We start from the raw sequence: 17,035 nt of genomic DNA on the forward strand, positions 1-17,035 counted from the left end.
TCACAAACACTTCATTTGAGTTCACACCCATTGCTCCTTCTACAGGAGGTTGACTGCTCACACCCTAGAGATATCCAGTTTCTATTGCCAATGTCAGCACCATTGCCATCTCCATTACTTCTGCTGCCATATCTGCAGACAGGAGGTCAGGCACAGATCAGTACAGCCAATGAAGGAGCATCCAGCATGGTCTTGAAGGGATGTTGTCAGTTGGTGTCAGTCAAAAACAATAGAGAAAATGAACCCCCAAAACTAAATGAGCCATCAACTGTCATTAGAGGTGCCATAGCCCCACTCATACTTAGTGAAAGCAGCATGGTCCCTGTTACCAAGACAGCAAGAAATTGGACAATAGGCCTCAAAACAATAATTATATTTTTTTTTGCATCAGAGAGGTAAGTTCAGATCTTGCCCTTCTTCTTATCCAACCTTATAGCATTGACAAAGGACACTAAGCACCATTAGTGGTGGCTTCCAAATAAAACCTTAGCAGTTTTCCATTATGGGCCGACTGGGTGGACCCACGAGATTCCTTTCTGTTGACATCTTCTGTGATATAGGTTTTTTGGGGTTTTTTTTAATTAGCTTGGTAGTTTTTCCTCCTTCTTTGGGCTTCCAACTCAATTGGAATCATTTTCTACTGAATTATGGTAGCATAACTCTTCATTTGAACTACCCAGAGTTTTTTCTTATTATATGGCACCCTACCTATCTAATCCAACCATTGCAGCAATAGTTCTTGCCAAAAGCCACAGACCACAGCTCCCTGTAGTACTTGGCACATGTATGTCCCAAGTCTAGCCATGAAGTGTCACTGTTTTATGATGACTGAGACACCTCTGCAGCTTCCCTTACCCCAGATACCCAAGAAGCAGAAATTGGACACAGGAGAGCAACCTTAGAGAGGGTCATTTATCAAATCACGTTAGGGCCCTAACACTTGCGATAATGCCCTAACACATGTGATAAATACCGCATCGCAAATTGCCTATGCAAATTTTCCATTTGTATTCAAGTGGGAGGGGTTTGGGTGGAGTAAATGGAAATGAAGGTCAGTTAGCGTGACGTGCGATAGAGTAATGCACAACAATGCAGGTTTTAATACTGAAAATAACTGCACCTTTTTCCTATGCGTTGTACCTGCGTTAGCTGTGGGCTACCGGCTGATGCGGTTTTGGAGGAGAGGAGAGAGAGAGAGCCTCTGTGGAGACTTACTTATATCTGAACTTTTTATTTCACTGTAAGAGAGGGCATTATGAACTTGGGGTTCACTTGGATGCAGCTTGGATGCAGCTCCATCACCGCTCTCTACATTAATGGTGGGGGTGGAAGGGAATTAGAACCAAGAGCTAAGAGAAACAGATAAGTATGAGAGAAGAAATGAGGGAAGCTTGCTGGGCAGACTGGATGGGCCATTTGGTCTTCTTCTGCCGTCATTTCTATGTTTCTATGTTTCTATGTTTGTAGGGTGAATTGGTTTTGGGGGCAGTTTTACATGCACTGTCATACATACGAACCGCACAGTTATCGTGCTTGATGCACTCTCTACCAAGCTGCAGTCAAGCTAGGTAGAGAGAACGTAGAACAAATCTACTCTTCTTTCACCTTTCATCACTTCAAATCACATTAAATCTTCACTGTTGGTAACTGTGCTGTTTGTACATATGATTGTGCATATAAAAGTACCCCCCAAAACCCAATTCAACCCACAAACCTCACCCCGAGTTACTAGTGCCCCCTCTTACAGTGGTATAAATAGTTAACTTTCTGGTAAGCCTCTAATGCAGTGCAAGGAAAATTAGCCTAACCTCGCCCCTTTTTTTATTACTGGCAGTATTTTTACTATATTTATAGCAAAATGATGACTCTAGGCCTTAGTTTTTTCACTTAACTACCAGGCCACACCATGGCTCCCTATTGTGACATGTTATGTAATAAAATTAAGATTAAGAGAATTTTTTTTAACTATTTTTAACAAAAAAATAAAGAAATTTTTCCATAATCAGGAAACAGAATAAGCAGCTTAGAGAATGTATGCATTTCTTCCGGCACAAACTTCTTTTGTTTTTAAATGTTTCATGTAAAATGTATTTGAAATTGTGATTTATGTTGAACAAAATGGATTCGTGGAACATAAAATGTTTTAAAATAAAATAATAATAAACTTCCTTAAATACTGAAAAATTTACATGTTCTACAAGTACAGCTTTGCTACTAATTTTGGTACAAACTTAGTAAATGAGCATAATAATTTAAAGGACACTTGAAGGGATGACTGCTCTGGATTTATTTTTTTTAAGGATATTGCTATAAATGAACACTGTAATTTCTTAGTATAGGAGATATTGGGACTTGTTTAAAAAAATCAGTCTCGTTCATATTTTTCAATCTGCTACTGCATTAAACAGTGGGGAGCAAGGGTTATATCACTGCAAGAATGCACTTCCCTATGGCTCTGATTTGATGGCATCAACTTATTTTGGGCTAGGAAACATTTTTGTTCTGCATAGTTTTGTGATGTTAAAACTTTTGACAGATTTGGTTTGATCACAGCAGAACACTTCCTCCATAAAAAAAAAAGAGCATGAAAGAACTTCAAAGGGTCCTGAAGACGACATATAAATTTGAAGAGACTTTTATTTATCACCTTTTCCGGAGTTAGTACGTTTTCCTGTTTTGTATTTTCAGGATATTCTGTTCCCTCTATATTCTTTTCAAAAGAATTTGTTAGATAGAAGTTTGAAAAATGAAATGCCATAGCGGTGCTTAAACTGAAACACTGCATCTGAGCATACAAATATTTTTCTTTTATTGACAATGATTGGATGGGCGAGGGGGGGGTGCAAGCAAATTTATAAGCTGTAGTAAATGTGTAAGATTTTAACAGTAACTTAGTCTTTCCCGTATCGACTTCTTCCAATTTTGTTTGAGTAATATTAAGCTAAAACAGATTATCTGCGTTCTGCAAGCACCAGGAAGACTCAAACTGTGTGAGTATTATAGTTTATTATTGTTCACACAATTACAATGTACAATATTGGATAAAACAGTATAGCCCGAGCCATGCAAGTGTGTACTATAATCTATACCCGACTACCCAAAAAAAAGAGGATACCTCTCATGCACTCAGCTAAATCCTTCCACTATGGCCAAAAACAACAACAACCAAGCTAATAATCTTGAAAATGAACTATTATGGACATCCTTTGACACTGTATTCAAACTTGAAGTACACCAACTAATTATCAAGATGAAACCAGCAACTCCCCCTCTTGATCTGATTCCCGCTACTGCCCTCAAAAAGGTTAATACCTTAATAACACCTATAATAACAAAAATTGTAAACCAATCATTATCACAAGGAAAAGTTCCCATGATGGCTAAGCAAGCCATTGTTAAACCTACTTTAAAAAATAAAGCTGGAAGAACTCATGACTGGGATAACTACAGACCTATCTCAAACTTACCATTCATCGCAAAAATTCTTGAAAGGCTACTTTAAATCAACTAGAAAACTCCCTTGATGAAAATCCATGCTGACTGTTCCATTAAACCATGTCTTCCTATATACTCAGTGATTTTGATGTTTAGAATAGTTTCCACTATTTTTCCCGGCACTGAAGTCAGGCTCACTGGTCTATAGTTTCTCGGATCACCCCTGGAGCCCTTTTTCAATATTGGGGTTACATTGGCCACCCTCCAGTCTTCAGGTACAAATGATGATTTTAATGCTAGGTTACAAATTTTAACCAATAGATCTGAAATTTCATTTTGGAGTTCCTTCAATACCCTAGGATGCATACCATCCAGTCCAGGTGATTTGTTACTCTTTAGTATGTTAGTCTGGCCTACTACATCTTCCAGGTTCTCACTGATTTGGTTCAGTTAATCTGACTCATCACCTTTGAAAAGCATCTCCGGAACTGGTATCTCCCCAACATCCTCATTAGTAAACACGAAAGCAAAGAATTCATTTAGTCTTTCTGCAATGGCCTTATCTTCCCTAAGAGCCCCTTTAACCCCTCGGTCATCTAATGGTCCAACTGACCCTCCTTCTCAGGTTTCTTCCTTCAGATATATTTTAAAAAGTTTTTAATATGAGTTTTTACCTCTACGGCCAACTTCATTTCAAATTCTCTCTTAGCCTGCCTTATCAATTTTTTACACTTAACCTGCTAATGTTTATGCGTTTTCCTGTTTTCTTCAGATGGATCCTTCTTTCAATTTTTGAACAATGTTTTTGGGGCTAAAATAGCCTCTTTCACCTCACCTTTTAACCATGCGGGTAATCGTTTTGCCTTCCTTCTATCTTTCTTAGCGTGTGGAATATATCTGGAATGTGCTTCTAAGATTATATTTTTTAACAATGTATACACCTGTTGTACACTTTTAATCTTTGCAGCTGCACCTTTCAGTTTTTTTCTATTTTACTCATTTTATCAAAGTTTCCCTTTTGAAAATTTAGTGTTAAATCTGTAGATTTACATATTGTCCCCCTTCCAGTCATTAGTTCAAATTTCATCATGTTATGCTCAGTTTCCAAGTGGCCCCACCGCCATTACCTCTCTCACCAAAATCTGTGTTCCACTAAGAATTAAATCTAAAAGAACTTCCTCTCTCATTGGTTCCTGAACCAATTGATCCATGAAGCAGTCATTTATTCCATCTAGAAACTTTGTCTCTAGCATGTCCTGATGTTACATTTACCCAGTCAGTATTGGACTTGTTGAAATCTCCCATTATTACTGCACTGCCAAATTGGTTAGCTTCCCTGATTTCTCTTAGAGGTTCATCATCTGATCATTTTGGCCAGGTGGACGGTAGTATACTCCTATCACTATACTCTTACCCAATACAGATGGGATTTCTACCCATATAGGGGTAGATTTTATTTTTTTTTTAACTCTTTATTTATGTTTTCAAATAATACAATAAACATATTATTTGTAAGCAGAAAAAACATGGTAAGGTTTGAAACATAATAATCCATCATACCCATTCAATTACACCCATTCAATTATGCCCTATCATTTTACCCATCCATTACATATCAATCAAATTGGAGGGGTTTGTTTAAATCATATTGGGAGAATATCAAAGGAAAAAAGTAGCACAAGACAAGGATATATTCTAGCTTAATCTACACCAAACATTTTGTCTAATTGGGCACGGGGGGTGATATAGGCAATCTCATCTGTTCGAGGAAACTTTTTAACTATTCAGGAATAAAAAATAAATACATATCATCTTGTCTTTTTATCATACATTTGCATGGAAATCTAAGTACAAACATGAATCCCAATGATAAGACTTCTTGGTGATATGTCAGGAAGGCTTTCCTCCTTAACTGGGTGGAGATAGCCAAATCTGGGAATATTTTAACAGCTTTATGTAAGTAATTTACCGGGTATTTATTAAAGTATTTTTTCATAATCAAGTTTATATCACTTAAGTGAAAAAAAAAAGTAAGTAAAAGGGGTAGATTTTAAAAGGTGCGCGCGCACATCCATGTGTGCGCATTTCCTGGCGCATACACATGGATTTGCAGATTTTATAACATCGCACGCCAGCGCACATGTTAGAAAATCCAGGGGCCACACGCACGTGTGCTGGATTTTATAATCCGCGTGCGCATGGGGGCCTGATTTTATAACGGTACGTGCGGCGACGAGATCGGGCTTCTCCCAGTTCCCTCCCATTCCACTCCAATTAAGAAGCGGATGGGGAGGGAACTTCCCTACCCCTCTGCCTATACTCCCTCCCTCTTCCCCTGTCCTTCCCACCCCCTAAACCCGTTATCCTACCTTTCCCTAGTTTTGTTATGTTGCTTACTGCTCCATTGGAGCAGAAGCAACTTGTATGCACTGGCCGACTGCCGGCGCGCAGTTCCCTGGCACAGTGGTAAACGGCCGCTGTACTGACTGCCTCCAGCCCCGCCCCCTGAACCACCCCTTTCTCTGGGCCTGGCATTTATTCACGTACCAAGGTTTACACGCGTGGCCGGGTAAGTTTGAAAATTTGCCCGGCACACATAGGGCCGGATTTTCAAAGGCCTACGCGCACTGGGCCTATTTTAGAAAGGCCCAGCAATGTGTGTAAAGCCCCGGGACGCGTCTAAGTCCTGGAGCTTTACTAAAGGGGTGGGGCGGGGTGGGGCCAGAGGCCTCCAACACAGCGGCCATTTGCGCTGTGTCGGAGGATCGCGTGCCGGCAGGGTGCTGGCACGCACAACCTGTACCTGCATGCAGTCAGGCGCAAAAGGTATGACAAAGGTCAGGGGGGCTTAGAGTAGGGCTGGAGGGGAAGGGGTGGGAAGGTTAAGTTAGGGGGAAGGGAACGGGGGAAGGCAGCATGGCTCGGTGCACGCAAGGTGCACAATTGAGCACCCCCTTGCGCGTGCCGACCCCTGATTTTATAACTTGCGCGCGGCTGCATGTGCAAGTTATAAAATCGGGCTAACATGTGTGTGCGCCGTGTAGCATGCGCACATGTACGCCCTCCCGCTGCTTTGAAAATCTACCCCATGAGGTCCAGCCATGTGCATAAACCCCGGGATCTACATGTGCAGAAGTTTAAAAATTTACCTGATAAATTCTACTGAGCATTTAGTCTTTTGTATGATCTTTATCCTGTTGGACTCTATACTCTCCAGGACATAAAGTGCCACACCCTCACCAAGTTGATCCTCCCTATCATTGCGATATAATTTGATATAGCACTGTTCCATTGGTTATTCTCCTTCCACTAGGTCTCTGTGATGCCAATTATGTCTATCTTATCATTCACTGCTATACACTCTAACTCTCCCATCTTACTTCTTAGACTTCTGGTATGGGCATACAGACATTTCAAAGTGCGTTTTTTGTTTGTATTAACAACCTGCTTTTCAGTTGATAGGGATAAATTGGAATTCTTTAGCTCAGGAACGTGGAGACGTGCTTGAACAGCCTTCAGGGAGCTCATTCTTCAACTCTCTGAACAATAAATACCCTTTAATCCCTAGAATTTGTCATCAGTTTTCCAAAATCCAGCATGAAGCTATCTCATATTATAGACTTCATTGGAGCCTACCTGGATACACCACATGAAAAAGCATTTCTGTCTCATATCAGAATTAATCATAAGGATCATGAACCAGAAATAGGTTTCTGCCCATCTCTTCATGAAGATGTTAAGTCGCATGCAACAAGTGCCCATGTTACCCTGTTTGCACTTCTTCACTTTAGACAGGCCCATTGGCAACCGAAGCATCATTGGAACCAGTTTCTTCAACAATTGTCAAAGTGAAGAAATCCCACACTTTCATTCTGTGACATGGTGGTTGGATTGTTCAAATCTTTTAAAAGATCACATTTTTCACCATCCCCAATTTCAAGAAAGTTTAACAGATACTTCTGATAAAGGTTGGGGAACTCATCTGAGAAACCTTCACTCTCAAGGAATCTGATCACAAGAACAGAAGTTGCTTCATATAAACCAATTTGAAATAAGAGCGGTCTTCAGGCTTTCAAATTGTTTATTCCATGGTTGAAGAACAAGATGGTGGTGTTCCAGACTGACAAGCAAATAGCAGTGCTCTATATCAACCTTAGGCATTTTACCCTCCTTTGCCTCAGGTACAAGCATTCAGGCCAATTGTAACAGCGTTGCTCAATCAAAAATGCCCACATACGCATGTATGTGGGCTGTGCACGAGCAATGTAGATTTTAAAAAGCCGCAAAATATGCACTTATGTACCTGTGCGTGTGTGAGAAATAAGGGGCGGAAAGGGGCAGGGCATGGGTGTTCTGGAGCGGGGCCAAAACGTGCATGCATAACTCCAAATTTTAAAGCCACCGACCGTGGCATGTGTTGGCTTGTTATCCACATAACTGTATTGCTTCTCCAGATGAGGAGCAAGTCTGTAGGTCTCAAGTTTTAGGGCTTCCAGGACAGAGTGGGTCAACTAGGGGACTTGCAGGATGAAGAACCAAAGGGGTTTGAAAGACCTCAATATTAACTGGCCAAACTGGGAGACTAATTTGAAAAACTGGGTTGTGTCTCATGCGAGCATGTTTTAAAATTTGCTGACATACGCACATAAAAGCTGACATGGTCCTGTTGAAGGCACACATGCGGTAGCTGTGCTCGAATAACTTATTAAAGTTAGGAGCATATTTCTGTACGGTTGGTACATTTTAAAACATATGCGCATAAGTGTGCACACAATAAAAAAAACATTCTAGCAATTTTCACTTGCATGACCTTAAGCCACCAGTAGAATCGGCGAAGGATCTGTAATGTCCGGTATGGGTGCACACACGCTCATTTTAAATTCAACTTCTTAGATTGTAAGCCCTCTGGAGATAGGGAAATACCTACAGTACCTGAATTTAATCTGCTTTTAAGTGCCAAAAAGCTGAATATAAAAAAAAATAAATAAAGAGGACAAGGCTCTTTCATTCTTTGTCTAGGAGCCTCCAGGATTTGGAAATGGGCAATTACCTTAGGCATTTTTCTTCGGTCTCTCTTCTAGGAAGCCAGGATCGGATAGCAGACAGCTTAAGTCTCGAATTGCAATCACTCAAATGGTTGCTACATTATTAGATATTTCAGGAACTTTTCCAGCTTTGGGGCACTCTACAAACAGACTTCTTTGCAACATTACTGAACAAGCAGCTTCCATCATACTGCTCCAGGAGACCAGCAAGGGGCAGAGGGACTGCAAGTATTTTCTCAATTCCATGGAATTAAGGGCTTCTTTATATATCTCTCCCAGTTCCACGTATAAGGGGGGGGGGGGGACAAATGATTTTGGTAATCCCTTCTGGATCTTGCATAATGGAATTGATTAGCCTAAGTCTAGCAAGTTTGGCTGAGAATATATTCAGAAGGTAGGCCTTCTTGGAATCTGTGTTCTCACACTGACCCCACGCTAAATAACTGTACAACTGTAAGAACAGAAGGAATAAACACCAGATGTGCGAGCCCTATGAGGAAGAAGTTTTCACCCTGAACTGTGTTTTGGAAAACTACTTAGGTTTCTCAAAACATGCCTTGTGATGCACAGATGAAAAGGCTATAACTAACAGAGACAGAGGAGAGAGATTGCAGAGGGACAAACAGCAAGAGAAAATCCTCACTGATAGAAGCAACTCAGCTGCCCTAATTGTAAAAAAAAGTGTTTGTACTACATTATTACCATTGCAGTTATTACCTTTGTTATTTCTGTGTATTCTGCATTGCTTTCTGAAGCATAATTTAGTGTCGATAATAAAGCCCTACTTATCCTGGCATCTGCAATTGGTCTAGCTCAGTGTGTGAGTGCGATGCAAAGTGTTTTACGGAACGGATCCTGTCAGGAAGGGAGCCTGAAGGATACTGGACTTGTGTCTTGGCGTGGCAGATCTCGCCAGAGGAGTTGCCTGGAGGATACCGGCACTTTATGTCTTTACCACACCCACACAAAGAGTGAATCTGTGACACCTTGTCAAATTCGATTTCTGTGACTTCAATACCTGGCAATTCAGCAAACAATAAGATTGAAGAATTTCCCATCCTTCTTCATACAATGGAATGGTAATCTTCCTCATCCCCATTTTCAGTCTTTGGTTCTGACTGCTTGGATGTTGAAAGTCAACTGGTATTATCTATGCTGATGCCTACTGAAGTAAAGAAAATTCTTCTGGCTTCAAGAAAATACTCTACCGTAAGATATTATAACTTTAAATGGAAAAGATTTACTAATTGAGAACCGTGCTTTGGTCTGGTCCCTTTTTACTATCCTGCTACTTATTTACTTCAGTATCTACTAAACATATCTTGCCTACAGATTGAAAACTAAGTTTATCAGATTTAGTGATCTGGTGGCATATCATGATGATGGGGGTGGTGCTTCCATATCCCATTAACCTACAGTTGTCAAATTAATGAAAAGCCTTGCATATCTGAAACCTCCAATAAAAGATCTTTCTGTTCCTTGGGATCTAAATGTAATTCTTGCTCAAATAATGAAACCACTATTTGTGACAGCAAATCTCAAATTCTTTTCTTGTAAAGTTTTATTTGTAATAGCAGCTAATTCTGCCTGAAGAATACTTGAATTTCAAGCCCCGGACTTGTACTCTTCTTATACTCAGTTTTTTTCACAACTCATCCTAAATTTCTCCCAACAATTTCAGTCAATCCATTATATTACCAACATTCTTTCTGAAACACACACTCACAAGGGTAAGCAGGCACTTCATGCTGAGGACTGCAGAAGAGCTTTACTCTTCTGTTTTATAAAAACAAAATCCCACAAGAAGTCCTCAAAGCTGTTTGTTTCTTTTAAACCATTAAAGCAGAGTTTTTCCATTACAAAGAGGACTCTTTCAACTTGAATCTCTGCTTCACTTATTACTTAAATCAAACAGAGCTATATCTTCAAAGTAAGGTCAAAGCGCATTAGGTTAGAGCTATGATAGCTTCTGTAGTGTCTCTTTGCTTTGTTTCCATAGAAGGTGTTCGCAAGGCTGCTGCATGATTTTCCATCCATACTTTCACTGCTCATTACTGCCTGGAAAATTCTTCCCCTGAAGACAGCAACTTTGCACAGGCCATTCTTCAAAGCTTATTTAATTAATTCCTCCAATTCTACCCTCCCTCTTCAGCCAATAAATGCAGGTTGCAATGATTATATGTAACCCTCAGCTTTGGAATTCCAACTTAAATGGCTAACTTTATCTTGCCTGTTCACAGAGAAAGCTAAATTACTCACCTCTTCTCTGTACATAGCAGGATAAATCAGTCACACAGTCCCTCCTGCTGTCTCTATAGAATTGAAGACTAGCTTGCTATAAGGACTGAGAAGACTCGCACAGTGGGCATCTGTGCAGGAAAATCAGTGCATGCTCAAGTATTTCTGAGCTTTGAGATGGCTTTTTTTTCTGTCTCAGCACTGTCTGATGACATAACCCACTTGTGTGGCTAATTTATCCTGCTGTCTATGGAGATCACCTACTACAGGTGAGCAGCTTAGCCATCTACCTGTGACAGGGATAAACCTTATATGAATTTTCTTTAAAAATATATATGAATTCAAATAAGATAATAATAAAAATAATTTAAAAAAAATTGAGATAGCAAAAAATGCTCAACATTTTAAAAGATGCTGTCTTCATAATATAAAGCACTCTGAAATGTGTCAATCCAAGGAAGATTTCAATTCATCACAGTCTAGTGGAAATCCATTTTGTTTTACTTCATGATTCAAAAGACTTCATTAAGTGTAACTCGGTGGTAATCAGTCCACTAAGGAGAATTCCAGGGGTGTATAACAGTGTGGAACCCTGGAAACTAAGTACTTCTAGAACGGTTCCACAAATATTCTTTCCACACAGCTGGTCTCCAGAGATACATGCGTTTACCCAATGTAGCTTCTGTTTAGGCACAAATGGAAAAGGCTTGGAACGAGCTATGCTGTGTGGATCTATAGCTTTTAGAGTACTTCATAACTCTCATGTTCCCAATTTTTCCACCACCAATTCTGATAATAATGAGGCAGTAACAAATTCAATAACATGTACTTTGATTCCAAAATTAAAACCATAAGAAATTCTGTCTGCACAAGCTAACCGTATTAGTTCTTCCTTAGAGATCAGGCTGATGCAACAACTACTAGGAAAGTCATTATCCCTTTTTCAAGTTTTGAAGGGGACTCACAATCCACATTACCTCTTTCCCTATGAGCATTTTACTTCCTATCTCAGAAGGCAATTAAAGCCATATTGTCATCTGTTAGGCCTAGTGGCTGTCCTTTGAATACTTTATCACCTTATATGTTAAAAGTACAGGAGAGAGTCTTCCATTATTAATCTCTGGAGGGAGGTGTCTTTTCTTATCAAATAAAAGAAGCAATTCTTTTCCCTATTCTAAAAATAATGATTTTCAGATTTTTCTGATCCCTTGGGATTGAGACCTATTTTTCATTTGCCCTTCCTGGGAAAATTAATTGAAAGATTGATAGAGCAATACTTATCTGATTACTTGGAAGACACTAATATCTTAGCAACTGGACAATCTGGCTTTAGAGTGAGCCACAGTACAGATATCACTTTGTTGATGTTTTTGAATGATCTTCAGAGAAATCTGGACACAAAGCAAGACTCTGTCCTGATTTCCCTAGATTTAATAGCCGCCTTTGATACTGTAAAATTGCCATATTATTATTATTAGACTGCTTGGAAGCTAGCGGTATTGGTTTGCATCTTTTCTCCTTGTCATCAGGCGTACCATAATGATTAATATTATCACCTATATTTAATATTTACTTGTCGCCTCTTGCTAAGCTGATCTGTGCTTTAGGCTTCTGCTGCAACAGGGGCATTTCATGCATATTCATTGCGGTATCCTGAAAACCCAACCGGCTTGCAGCACTCAAGAACTGGAGTTGCCTAACACTATGCTACACCATAAATACAGATGATATAGAAATATATTGCACTTTAGGGAAAAATTGTGAGAAGATAGGACTAATTAGAGGCCTTCAAGAGATTGAGAACTAGTTAGTAGTAAACTGAAATTAAATCATGATAAAATGGAACTGCTGTGGTTAAAGCACCCACTTATGAGTCTGACTAGTCCTCATATTATGATTGGAACTCCCAATGATTCCTCTCAGTGCTGAAGTCAAAATCTTAGGAGTATGGTTAGATTTCTAACAAAGCCTAGACAATCATATCTTCAAAGTGTAGCATCAAAACGTCATTGTAACCGTAAGGCTTGCCATAGTGGGTCAGACCAAGGGTCCATCATGCCCAATATCCTGTTTCCAACAGTGGCCAATCCAAGACACAAGTACCTGGCAGGATCCCAAGGGGTAGATAGATTCCATGATGCTTATCCCAAGAATAAGCAGTGAATTTCTGCAACTCACCTTTAATAATGGTTAATGGACTTTTCCTCCAGGAACTTGTCCAAACCTTTTTTAAACACAGCTATACTAATATTTTTCACCACATCCTCTAGCAACAAATTCCAGAACTTAATTTTGTATTGGGTAAAAAAAATATTTTCTCATATTAGTTTTAAATGTATATGTGTATGTTTTGAATGATAGGAAAAATCAGATGATACATAGTAACATAGTAATGATGGCAGAAAACAAACAAATGGTCCATCCAGTCTGCCCAGCAAAACTCCATGCAGGTTATCCCTATGTTTATGTTAAGGGTTTTAACTGCTACTCTGTGCCAGTTACACCTGAGCCTTATGTTAAGGGTAGTAATATTTACAATCAAAACCAAACAATTGTCAATCCCATAACAAAATTACTGCTAGCAACATTTTTACAGGATGAGCAGCCTTATTGATAATTCAGACAATACTGATTGGGCATGCTTTGCTTTTGGACTTGGCCATAGAAGCAGTCCTGTGTATTTTCCCTAATACCCCAGCTTGTAAAATTCAGGGCCCAGGGTTGGCTGTCATCTGAATCCAGTTCCCCCTTTTTCCCCCCCACTGTTGACGTGGAGAGCAATATTGCAGTTGCATCAAAAGCATCAAGGCTAATTGGTTAAGGGTAATAATCCCCATGCCCTCTGTTAGGGGTAGTAACTGACGCTCTATGCAGGTTACCCCTGTGCACCCTTTTCTTCATTACCAACCTCTAGCGTTTAGGGATCCACAGTGTTTGAAACAAAAATGTATTATTCTGTCTAAACAATTTTATGCTTACCTTCAAGCTAGATATTTTTTTTAACACTGGTTGGCAAGCATCCTAACCTTTTGAGAAACAATGTGCTGGAGGATATAAGAGAGGTAACTGTTTCTGGCTGGTAAAGAAGGCTAAATAGCCAAGTGGAGACTTACTCAATAGAGAGTCTGCAAAGCAAATGGCAATATGTCTTGAATATGCTACTCTCCGAGACAGATTTTCAATCTTTTTTTTCAATCAAGCAATGAGAATGCCCACAGATATTTGCTTAAAAGAAAAGCAATTTAAACTCATGTATTGCAGAATTATTGGCCAGTAAAACGGTTATGAAATGGATTAGTTGGCATCGGATTACTGTCTGAAACTGTGGCACGAGTAGAGGAATGCTCATCACAGCTTTGCTGAATGTAAAAAAATAAAAATAAAGAGCTTCTGGAATAATGTTTGTCTCATAATAATGTAACTGGTGTTGAGATTCCATTTTTTATTGCTCCTAGGTAAAAAGAGAAATTACAATGAGAGCTGGTGATTGGCAGAGGAGATTTATAAATTTAGCTGGTATTTTCATCAAGTGGTAGAAGCCCATATTCCAGACACAGCATTTCCTTATGGTTATCGTTGTTGATTAATCTCATGGACTAGATAGATTGGATATATGGATTTGCAAACAATAAAAGGCTGGATATATTCATTCAGAATGAGAGAAAGCTGACCGATTGGCTACCTGATGAAGCAAAGAAAACTCTTCCAAAGATCTCTTCAGATCATATTTGGTGTTTAATTTGGCATAATTAAGTATCCTAGAACAGCAGTGCATAGTCCAACGAGAAGGGTGCTTAGTGGCTAAAGAATCGTCTGCAGAAGGCAAACATGATAAGGTTTAGAGGGTTTGGTTTGGTGATATCTGGGGACGTTGCACTGAATGTTTGGGTTTATTTTTCTGTGCTTTTATTAAAGGAAAGAAAACAGGCTTAATGAATTGTTTATCACAGTTTTGGAAGTAGAGAAAGGGAGTGCTTCAGAGGCAAGGGAATCTCTCTCATAATACACATAAAAAATGAGTTGTTCTTTGTATCTAATTAGACAACCAATAAAGAGAATTACAAATAAAAACCTGGCTTTAGTATCCAAATTATCAAACTAATGATATACAAATCATGGCCACACTAAAATGAGCAAGGCTATTTAAGCGCAGTTGCTCTCTCTCATAAGCACAGAGTTCTCCATAGTCTCCACCTCCTCCATGAAGGCACCCCATCCCCCCATGGAAAAACCCAAGGAGTGTTCTAGGGACTTACCTACTCCTTGACTGCAGGAGGAGAAAGCCTCATACCTGCTGCCTTGCTATCTGAATGAGCACCACTCTCCACTGGTTCATATTTTTACCCAGGTGGTGTACCCCATAGCTGACTTGGACAGCAATCTGACAGAAGGCAGGTATGAGGTTTTGGATTGAGGGAATTGATTGAAGTTAGAGGGGTCGGGGACAAGGACCTGGCCAGCTTCCTTCCCCCCCCCCCCCCCCGCCCCCACTCAGCATATTTGCTGTTCCCCATGTTCTTCCCCACCCTTGGAAAGCATTTAATGCATTAGGAGAGTCTAACTTGAATCTCCAACCAGAAGGCAATTTTCTGACATTAACCACTGGGTGGAAAACTTCCCTCCTGGTAGTGCTGTTTTATAAATAGGGGGTTAATAGCTAATCAGCTCATTATTCCTCTATTTACATAATTGGCCCACGCAGCCATATTGTAATATTTAATGTGCTAGATAACCTGCGCTAAATATTTTGTGCATAGCATAACCTTCAGTGTGTGCCAATGGCAGGTATGAGAACTTTTGTACCATGGCCACCTTTCCATTCATGCAATTGGTTAGGGCCCCACCTCCATGGGTATGTATAGATATATGTATATATACAGTATATATAGATAGCTAAATATATATCACTGTATAAACACACCCATACCTGAAGGGTATTCACCAGGCAACCACACTGCCAACCAGTGGTTCAGAGCGTCCATTTTGTTTCTTTTCAAGTTGCTAAAAGGAGTAAGTTCACACATACACACACGGGCACAGAGAGACAGATGTCCCGTACCCAGACAGACTCAGAGAGAAAAGGATATCCTCATATCCGAATAGACACAGGCACCCCACACCCAGACAGAAAGACAGATGCCATGAGACACAGACCACCCCGCAGAGAGACAGAAAGCCAACCCCTGGACAGGCATAAAGACACAGCCATATACTGCACCTAGACAAAAGACAGACAGACAGATACAGAGAAAGGCATAGACACACCACAGAGAGAGAGAGGGAGACAGGCAGCTAGACGACATACACAGACCAAAGCACACCAGACGCACGCACTCCCCACCACAGCCAGGCACACGGGCAATACATAAAAATGGTAAGGGTTGGACAATGTAAAAACAAACAAAAAAAATGACCTGACAGTCAATTTTTTTTAGGAGCTGAGAAAACCTGCATCACACCCTTATCTACCTTTACCTTTTTTCCCCCCAATTTTTCCTATTTTACTAAGTTTTCCTATTTTGCTCTCCAGTTTTATATTTTTCTCAGTTTTCTCATCTTTTTTATTTTCTCAAGTTTTGATTTGCCTATTTAACGTTTTGTTGGGGTTTTTTTACACTTTCTTCTTTTCCCTTATTCTCCTTCTCACTCTCTTCCTTCCACGTCCTCTTCCTCTCTGGCCTCTTTGCCCATTTCCCTCCCCAACATTCCGTTCTACTGGAGGGCAACAGCTGAACTCTCTCTCCACCCTGCCTCTGGCCCACCCCTCCTGAGCTTGCAGTGCCTCCATGGCGTGAGAGTAGCCTTTTTTTTTTTTTCTTCCCTGAGTGGGCAGCCCCCCCGGGGTGCCCGTCCCCACCAGTTTGCTCACCTCTGGCCTTAAGGTATGCCCAGCTTAGTGAATTTGCCTCTTAGACCAGTCAAGTACCGTACAACCTTTCTTGCATACCTCTGACAACGAACTTCATTCCTGATCTTTTTGAAACGCAGTACATTTTTTTGCCTTACTTTTGAAAGCATGTTAAAACATAATTTGGATTATGTAATGTGGTCAAATTCTTGCTAAGAACTGGAATGGAATCAGAAGAATCCTTTTGCTGAGTCAGTTTGAAGTCTGGGTCTTCAAAAACCATGTGGTTAGTGCAGGAATCTATGTTGCTGCAGACCCCTACACATTGTAACTTCTTACCTCAGGGCACCACCGTAAGGGAACTCTGTTCATGGTCAAAGTAGCAGCGCCCCTGAATTTGAGAAAAATCAAATGTTGCTACAAACAGGGAAACCATTTCCGAAAGGAAGAGGAGCCTGCAGGACCATTT

General features: G+C 40.1%; 1 protein-coding gene across 5 annotated transcripts in view; it reads left to right on the plus strand.

The window, feature by feature from the left end:
* MPP7 (membrane palmitoylated protein 7) overlaps positions 1-17,035 on the plus strand; it is a 745,631-nt gene that overhangs the window by 612,906 nt on the left and 115,690 nt on the right. The window lies entirely within an intron of this gene.

This window comes from Rhinatrema bivittatum, chromosome 2 (genome assembly GCF_901001135.1).
Source record: "Rhinatrema bivittatum chromosome 2, aRhiBiv1.1, whole genome shotgun sequence".
NCBI lineage: Eukaryota > Metazoa > Chordata > Amphibia > Gymnophiona > Rhinatrematidae > Rhinatrema > Rhinatrema bivittatum.